Raw genomic sequence first — 9,017 nt, forward strand, 5'->3', positions numbered from 1 at the left:
CAAGTACTGAGCTTTTGCCGAGAGTACTGTTCTTTTTGGTTTTGTAGGTGTGAGTAGGCTGTGTTGCTGGCTGCTTCTCTCTGAGGACACTGCAACCAACGCTGGTGCCCACCTGTGCATCTGCTCCTGGGAATGGTGCCCGAGGGATCTCAGCAATTCAGATCCGGTAACTCCTCTCTGCTTCTGAACCATCTCTTCCTCCCCTAGCTGCTCAGTCCTTTTTCTAACTTTGCCTTTGATGTCCATGGCTCCTAGCTTGTCATAAATATACTCATTTCACTTGTTTTTTGGGGTCTTTGTTGTAAGAGTCTCGCTGGAAGTGTCCGCCCATTCCGCCATCTTTGCCCTGCCTCAAGCATTCTCCACAGATACTCTTAATCCCTATTCAGCTGCATGTGTATTTTCCAACAGTGACACCATCCAAGGTTGGGGGAGGTATATAGAATTGTGAGTTCTCCTTAGCAGAAGGGTTGTTGCCAATGATTACCCCAAGAATTGCTTCATTTCCAATGTTGCCAAGTCCTGCAGCAGGAATTATGTAGTTTGGATGATAGATCTTTATTATCAGTGTTGCACTGAAAGAGCCCAAGGAAGAGAAGGGACAATTACTCTCTCCTTGTCTCTAATGAGGCTCTTCGGGAATATGACCCCAGTGGCCTTGGAGGCTCCTGTAAAGAGCTTACTCTGTGATTCCCCCAAGCACCTTTCCAGCACTGAGGACTGAGGCCATGCATTCCAACTCCTCATTCATGCATACTTAGCCTGCAATCCCCAGCGACGAGTCCCTGTCCTTCCAACCAATAACCTCCGTCCAGGTCTGAAAAAGTGAAGTGAGCCTGAAATTCCTGGTGACAGTGAGCTCAGCAATTCTTCCCAGTTAAGAGTATCACCAGTGGAGACTTCACCAATAACTGCATGTTGGGGTGAAAAGCCTTATAGAGGGGTTCCTCACTAAGTCTTTTAAGTGAAGCTACAGTTCTAAACTCATCAGCTGTTCCTTGAGATCACCCAGGAATGATCAGTACATTTCCTGCCTGTTTATGAGTCCCTGGACTGTGGGCAGCAGTAGTTGGCTGAGTTTTGCTTATACCTTTGTGTCATTTCCATTTTGATTTTATTAGTTGTACTAAGGGAGCTTAGTGGACATAGCCAAGAAGTCTTGTCTCAGACCTCTGTAAAGTCTCTGTAAGCAGGAGCCCAGAAAAAAGCAATAGCAGTAGCAATACTATTATATCACTTTGGAAGCAGTGATTAATGGCTGGCTAATATTATTCTCTGAGCATATGTATTAGGAATGTGTACCATGTTGTGATTAAAGATGATAAAACTGAAACTCAGAAAAGTTAAACATTTCCTCTAAGGCAACATCACTGATAATACTGATGAATCAGTCACCTGTATTAAATACTTATTACATGTCAGTCCCTATGGTAACTATTGAACATATGTATTGTGCACTACTCAAGTCTTAAAGTCTCTATTAATATTTTGTATTTCCTCAGTTTTTTAAACATTTACTTAAAAAAAATTCATGGTAATGATAGAAAGTTCAAACAGTACAAAATGTTCTACAGACGAAACCACTGTCACAATCTTTTGCAAATCCTTCCAGAAGTAGTATGTATGCATAAGTGTTTGTATTGATTTTGCTGTCGAAGAAATGGAGGCCTCGAAGGTCCAGTAGCTGGGTATAACCCCCAAGGAGCAAAATCCTAACGACTTACCTATGTCACACAGGGATTTCCCCTTGTGAACTTCTTAATTGGTCCCACCTCAACCATCATTTTCCAAGTTTCAAAATTTATCCTATCTTATCTGTGTCTGAACTGAGGTCCCCAGCCCATGAGCAGGGCAAACCAGTCAAGAATCTCGTGAGTTCTTCCTCCTGGGGCTCTCAGGCAGCCCCAGCAGCAGCAGTTCCTCTTCGTGTTCTTCCTGAACATGTACCTGGCCACAGTCCTGGGAAACCTGCTTATCATCCTTGCCATCAGCACAGACTTTCACCTGCACACCCCCCATGTACTTCTTCCTCTGCAGCTTGTCCTTCTTGGATGTCCGCTTCTGCTCCTCCACTGTCCCCAAACTGCTGACCTATCATATCCTTGGGAGTCGGACCATCTTCTTCTCTGGGTATCTCACACAGCTTTATTTTTTCATTGTGTTTAATGATGTGAACTATTTCCTCCTGGCTGTGATGGCCTGTGATCCCTTTGTTGCTGTGTGCCAACCCTTGCATTATACAACAAAGGTGACCCATCAGCTCTTTGCCCTGCCGGTTGCTGGGTCATGGGTCATTGCCAACGTGAATGCTCTGTTGCATACCCTACTGATGGCTCAACTCTTGTTTTGTGCAGACAACACTATCCTCCACTTCTATGATGTGACTCTTCTTAGATTCTCCTGTTCTGACACACATCTCAATGAAACAATGATTCTTACTGAGGGCACTCTGATGACAGTCACACCATTTGTTTGTATCCTGTTTTCCTACATTTGCATCAACTGTGTTGTCCTTAGAGTCCCATCCACAAAGGGAACATGGAAAGCCTTCTCCACCTGTGGCTCCCACTTGGCTGTGGTTTCCCTTTTCTATGGCACCATCATTTCTGTGTATTTCAACCCTTCATCTTCCCATTCAGATGAGAAAGACTCTGCAGCTACTGTGTTGTACACAGTGGTGACCCCTATGCTGAACCCTTTCATTTACAGCCTGAGGAACAAGGACATGAGAAAGGCCCTAAGAAAATGATTGGCAAAAAAGCTGTTCTACTTGATAAAAGCATCAATGCTGAATCGAATTCTCAAACAAAGTTCTTTTTTCACTATTTGAGTGCAAGGTAGCAGTTGTTTTGTCAAAGCCAGTCTGGAAACAAACATATTTCTAGGGGCACATAGAAGGCTGTTGTTACTTGTTACTCATTTTTTGGTAGACTGGGATTCACCTTAAACCCTTCTCTATATGCCAAGCAATGAAACTTCTTTTTGGTTACTAAATTTTGGTTTATTTTACACCCAAAATTTTCCTTTTTAGGTGGTGTGTTTGGGAAGACATATGCTACAAGTATTTTTGAATGCTAGAATCACCTGGGAAGTTTTTAAAACACCCTGTTGTCCGGTTCCCAGCACTGACCAAATAAATCAGAATCTCTGGGGTGAGTCAGACACTGATAGTTTAAGGAAATTCTCAGGTAATTGTGATGTAGTCAGGGTTGAGAATCACTGGCCTATCTCATCCTGCTTTATATGTCCCCTGTGACGGTCAGTCATAAATGTTGAGTCTCAAAAACCTTCACAAATTAGTTTTGATAACTTGACAAATGAATGGCAGGGTGAAATCTGAGGACTCAAGTGGGCAATGACATTTCAGATGAGTAGCAGAGGCCCTGGTGGCCACTGTGGCCCAGAGCACCAGGAGATGAAAAAGTATAGAATCATGGACACTTTTCATGACTATGTGGCTTGGCTGCTGGACTTTGGGAGGTGGGTCTAGCTGGGGTCATGTCTTTGATATCAGAGAAATAAATCAATATTTGCTATTCTGTCTGCTGAGACCAACTCCTCTTGCTCTCTTCTCAGGCTTGCAATCCCCTTCCAACTCCACACCTTTAAGAATCAAGCCAAAGATCACCTCCTCCTTTATGAAGCCTCTCTGACTTCCTCTTCTGGGACTCATGGTTCTATTTTTCTTTGGGCTGATTGCACAGTGTACAATAATTATTTGCCTTTCACCTTTGCCCCTTCCAGAAGGTTTTCCACAGATTATGAGGCTCTCCAGAGCCAAAAATACATACTATTCACCTAGCATCTCTAGTGGCTAACACTGCTCCTGGGTCTAAGGTAATAATCAACTTAAGTTCTAAGAAAAAAAAAATAATGGATGGATGAATATTGCCTTAAATTTTATTTGAAAAGGAGTTTTAATAATATAACATTTTGCTATTCCGAAGGTACCCCCACGTGTCTGTCAGTTTGTCGTACTGTTGGGGCTTGCATGTTGCTGTAATGCTGAAAGTTATGCCACTGGTACCCAGATACCAGCAGGGTCACCCATGGAGGACAGGCTTCAGCTGAGCTTCCAGACTAGGACAGACTAGGAAGAAGGACCTGGCAGTGTACTTCTGAAAAGCATTAGCCAGTGGAAATCTTATGAATAGCAGTGGAACATTGTCTGATATAGTGCTGGAAGATGAGGCCCCCAGGTTGGAAGGCACTCAAAAGATGACTGGAAAAGAGCTGCCTCCTCAAAGTAGAGTTGACCTTAATGACGTGGATGGGGTAAAGCTTTTGGGACCTTCATCTGCTGATGTGGCACGACTCAAAATGAGAAGAAACAGCTGCAAACATCCATTAATAATCGGGACTGAATGTACAAAGTATAAGTCTAGGAAAATTGGAAATCATCAAAAATGAAACGGAACACATAAACATCGATATCCTAGGCATTAGTGAACTGAAATGGACTGGTATTGGCCATTTTGAATCAGACAATCATATAGTCTACTATGCTGGGAATGATAACTTGAACAGGAATGGCGTTGCATTCATTGTCAAAAAGGACATTTCAAGATCATCCTGAAGTACACTGCTGTCAGTGATAGGGTAATATCCGTACGCCTACAAGGAAGGCTAGTTACTATGAATATTATTCAAATATACGCCCCAACCACTAGGGCCAAAGATAAAGAAATAGAAGATTTTCATCAGCTGCTGCAGTCTGAAATTGATCGGACATGCAACCAAGATGCATTGATAATTACTGGTGATTTTAATGAGAAAGTTGGAAACAAAAAAGAAGGATCGGTACTTGGAAAATACGGCCTTGGTGATAGAAACAATGCTGGAGATAGAATGATAGAATTTTGCAAAACCAATGACTTCTTCATTGCAAATACCTTCTTTCACCAACATAAACGGTGACTATACACATGGACCTCTCCAGATGGAACACACAGAAATCAAATTGACTACATCTGTGGAAAGAGATGATGGAAAAGCTCAATATCATCAGTCAGAACAAGGCCAGGGGCTGACTGTGGAACAGACCATCAATTGCTCATATGTAAGTTCAAGCTGAAACAGAAGAAAATCATAAGTCCATGAGAACCAAAATATGACCTTGAGTATATCCCACCTGAACTTAGAGACGATCTGAAGAATAGATTTGACGCACTGAACCCTGGTGACCAAAGACCGGATGAGTGCGTGGAATGACATCAAGGATATCATACGTCCTGAAAAGGCAGGAAAGAAAGAAAAGACCAAGATGGATGTTGGAGGAGACTCTGAAACTTACTCTCGAATGTCAAGCAGCTAAAGCAAAAGGAAGAATTGATGAAGTAAAAGAACTGAACAGAAGATTTCAAAGGGTGGCTCGAGAAGACAAAGTAAAGTATTACAATGACAGGTGCAAAGAGATGGAAATGGAAAACCAAAAGGAGGAACACACTTGGTGTTTCTCAAGCTGAAAGAAGTGAAGAAAAAATTCAAGCCTCCAGTTGCAATAGAGAAGGATTCTATGGGGAAAATATTAAATGACGCAGGAAGCATCAAAAAAGATGGAAGGAATAGACAGAGTCATTATACCAAAAAGAATTAGTCAATGTTCAACCATTTCAAGAGGTAGCATATGATCAGGAACCAATGGTACTGAAGGAAGAAGTCCAAGCTGCTCTGAAGGTATTGGCGAAAAACAAGGCTCCAGGAATTGATGGAATATCAATTGAGGTGTTTCAACAAATGGATGCAGCACTGGAGGTGCTTACTCGTCTATGCCAAGAAATATGGAAGACAGCTTCCTGGCCAACTGACTGGAAGAGACCTATATTTATGCCTATTCCCAAGAAGGGTGATTCAACCGAACGTGGAAATTATAGAACAATATCATTAATATCACACGCAAGTAAAATTTTGGTGAAGATCATTCAAAAACGGCTGCAGCAGTATATCGACAGGGAACTGCCAGAAATTCAGGCCAGTTTCAGAAGAGGACGTGGAACCAGGGATATCATTGCTGATGTCAGATAGATCCTGGCTGAAAGTAGAGAATACCAGAAGGATGTTTACCTGTGTTTTATTGACTATGCAAAGGCATTCGGCTGTGTGGATCATAACAAATTATGGATAACATTGTGAAGAATGGGAATTCCAGAACACTTAATTGTGCTCACGAGGAACCTGTACATAGATCAAGAGGCAGTTGTTCAGACAGAACAAGGGGATACTGATTGATTTAAAGTCAGGAGAGGTGTGCGCCAGGGTTTGTATCCTTTCACCATACCTATTTAATCTGCATGCTGACAAATAATCTGAGAAGCTACTCATTAACAACCTGCGTTATGCAGATGACACAACCCTCTTGCTGAAAGTGAAGAGGACTTGAAGCACTTACTAATGAAGATCAAAGACCACAGCCTTCAGTATGGATTACACCTCAACATAAAGAAAACAAAAATCCTCACAACTGGACCAATGAGCAACATCATGATAAATGGAGAAAAGATCAAAGTTGTCAAGGATTTCATTTTACTTGGATCCACAATCAACAGCCATGGAAGCAGCAGTCAAGAAATCAAAAGATGCATTGCATTGGGTAAATCTGCTGCAAGGGACCTCTTCAAAGTGTTGAAGAGCAAAGATGTCACCCTGAAGACTAAGGTGTGCCTGACCCAAGCCATGGTATTTTCAATTGCATCATTTGCAAGTGAAACCTGGACAACGAATAAGGGAGACCGAAGAAGAATTGATGTCTTTGAAGTGTGGTGTTGGCGAAGAATATTGAATATACAATGGACTACAAGAAGAACGAATAACTCTGTCTTGGAAAAAGTACAACCAGAACGCTCCTTAGAAGCAAGGATGGCGAGACTGCATCTTACATACTTTGGACTTGTTGTCAGGAGGGATCAGTCTCTGGAGAAGGACATCACACTTGGCAGAGTACAGCGTCAGCAGAAAAGAGGAAGACCCTCAACGAGGTGGATTGCCACAGTGGCTGAAACAATGGGGTCAAGCATAACAACAATTGTAAGGATGGCTCAGGACCAGGCAGTGTTTCGTTCTGTTGTGCATAGGGTCACTATGAGTTGGAACCGACTCGATGGCACCTAACAACAACAACAACATTACAGAGGTAATACCTACACACTTTGGAATATCAATAAATCAAAAGAATAAGATTAAAATAGCCTCTAGCCTTGGCACTTAAGATAACCATAGTTAGACATTTATGAATATAGTTTTGCAAAAATTGGCTGCAATCTGTTTATATCATTCTGTGTTCTGATTTCTCCAGTTCCTTCTCATGTCAGTAAAGACCTTAAAAATGTGATTTTAATGGTTGAAAAATAGTTCATCACATGGATGTAATATAATCTATCCATCCTCCAACTCTGAACATCTTCAAGTGTCTCTACTATAAATAACATTGCTGCCCACATCTGTGGGTGTAATTTTTTTGCCTGCATCTCTGATTATTGCCACAGGTAATCTGTGCATTCTCCTTCTCCAGCCTGGATTAAAAATTAAGGTCATCTTTCCTTATTTCCTGCATTATTCCCACCTGATCCCATCTGCCATTTCTAGGAGGTGTCCAGTACCTCCCTCTTGGTGTCCAAGCTCTTCAGAAGCTCACTAGACCAAAGGAGCCAGCCAGTCCTGCTTTCACCCACCAGGAGGAGAGAGAGTACTGAGGCTCACTGGCAGGATTGCGTGAGTTGCTGGCACACAGTGTGGCTATTGAACCTTGGTCTTGTTTAATTGCCTGTAGGCCCATCTGCTGCAGCATTGATGCTGAAGACCCACATCCCTTTGGGGGCTGCCCTGGGTTCTCTTTTATCTCCCAGGTCACAGCTGTCTGGGCCATATTCACTTTGTTGTTAGGTGCTGTCGAGTTCATTCTGACTCATAGCGACCCTAGGTACAACAGAACAAAACACCACCCAGTCCTCTGTTATCCTCACAATCGTTGCTATACTTGAGTCCATTGTTGCCAATCCATCTTGTTGAGGGTCTTCCTCTTTTTTCGCTGACCTTCTTTACCAAGCATGATGTCCTTCTGCAGGATTGATCCCCCCGATATCATGTCCAAAGTATGTGAGATGAAGTCTTAGCATCTTCCCTTCTAAGTAGCATTCTGGCCGTACTTGTTCCAAGAAAGTTTTATTCATTTTTCTGGCAGTCCATGGTATATTCAATATTCTTCACTGGTAGTATAATTCAAAGCCATCAATTCTTTTTCAGCCTTCCTTATTCGTTGTCCAGCTTTTGCATGCATATGAGGTGATTTATCCTCCATTAAAGCCTGACTCTGAGCCATCGTGGCTGTGCCCACAGGGCTTCCCATCCCACTGTGCGAAACCAGGTCTCCCCATGAATATCCGGGTATCAGAACACCTAGCTCAGATTTACCCTTCTCCCTTTAAGATCCCCTCCAGGTCCTTGGGATCCTTTTAGGTAAACTTGACATCAACCAGGTATTCTCCCCCTCCCCTCCATAGATAGCTGTTGGAGCCTGGTGACACAGTGGCTAAGACTTGCGGCTGCTAATCAGAAGGTTATCCAGCTTCCACTCCTTGAAAATCCTATGGGGAAGTTTTACCCTATCCAACAGCATCACTATGAGTCAGAGTTGACTTGATGGCAATTGTTTTTTGTTTGTTTTTTTAAAGATAGCTATTATGGATTGAATTGTGTCCTCTCCAAAATCTGTGTTGTAAAATAAGCTTACAACTGTGGATGTAATCTCATTTGGGAGTAGGGTTTTCTTTGTTAATGAGACCATATCAGTGTTGGGTGTGTTTTAAACCTACTCACTTTTTTAAAAAACTATTTTCATTTATTGATTTCACATACCCCAAAACATTATTTTACATTTTAAGTAAACTGGTATTGCATATCTCATATATACCCATTGTGGATTTCTTTTAATAATAGAGTGCTCCTGTCCATTCAAAATTTTCACATCCCAGGACATAGAATTAGCTAGCCCCTGAGGAGTCCTAATTCCCTGTAGATGAGAC

The 9,017-nt window shown here is 42.2% G+C and overlaps 1 pseudogene; it reads left to right on the forward strand.

The window, feature by feature from the left end:
- Positions 1-1,842: 1,842 nt before the first annotated feature.
- On the forward strand, positions 1,843-2,749 carry LOC100677209 (olfactory receptor 1F1-like; annotated as a pseudogene).
- The last annotated feature ends 6,268 nt before the right edge of the window (positions 2,750-9,017 follow it).

This window comes from Loxodonta africana, chromosome 12 (assembly GCF_030014295.1).
Source record: "Loxodonta africana isolate mLoxAfr1 chromosome 12, mLoxAfr1.hap2, whole genome shotgun sequence".
Classification (NCBI taxonomy): Eukaryota; Metazoa; Chordata; class Mammalia; order Proboscidea; family Elephantidae; genus Loxodonta; species Loxodonta africana.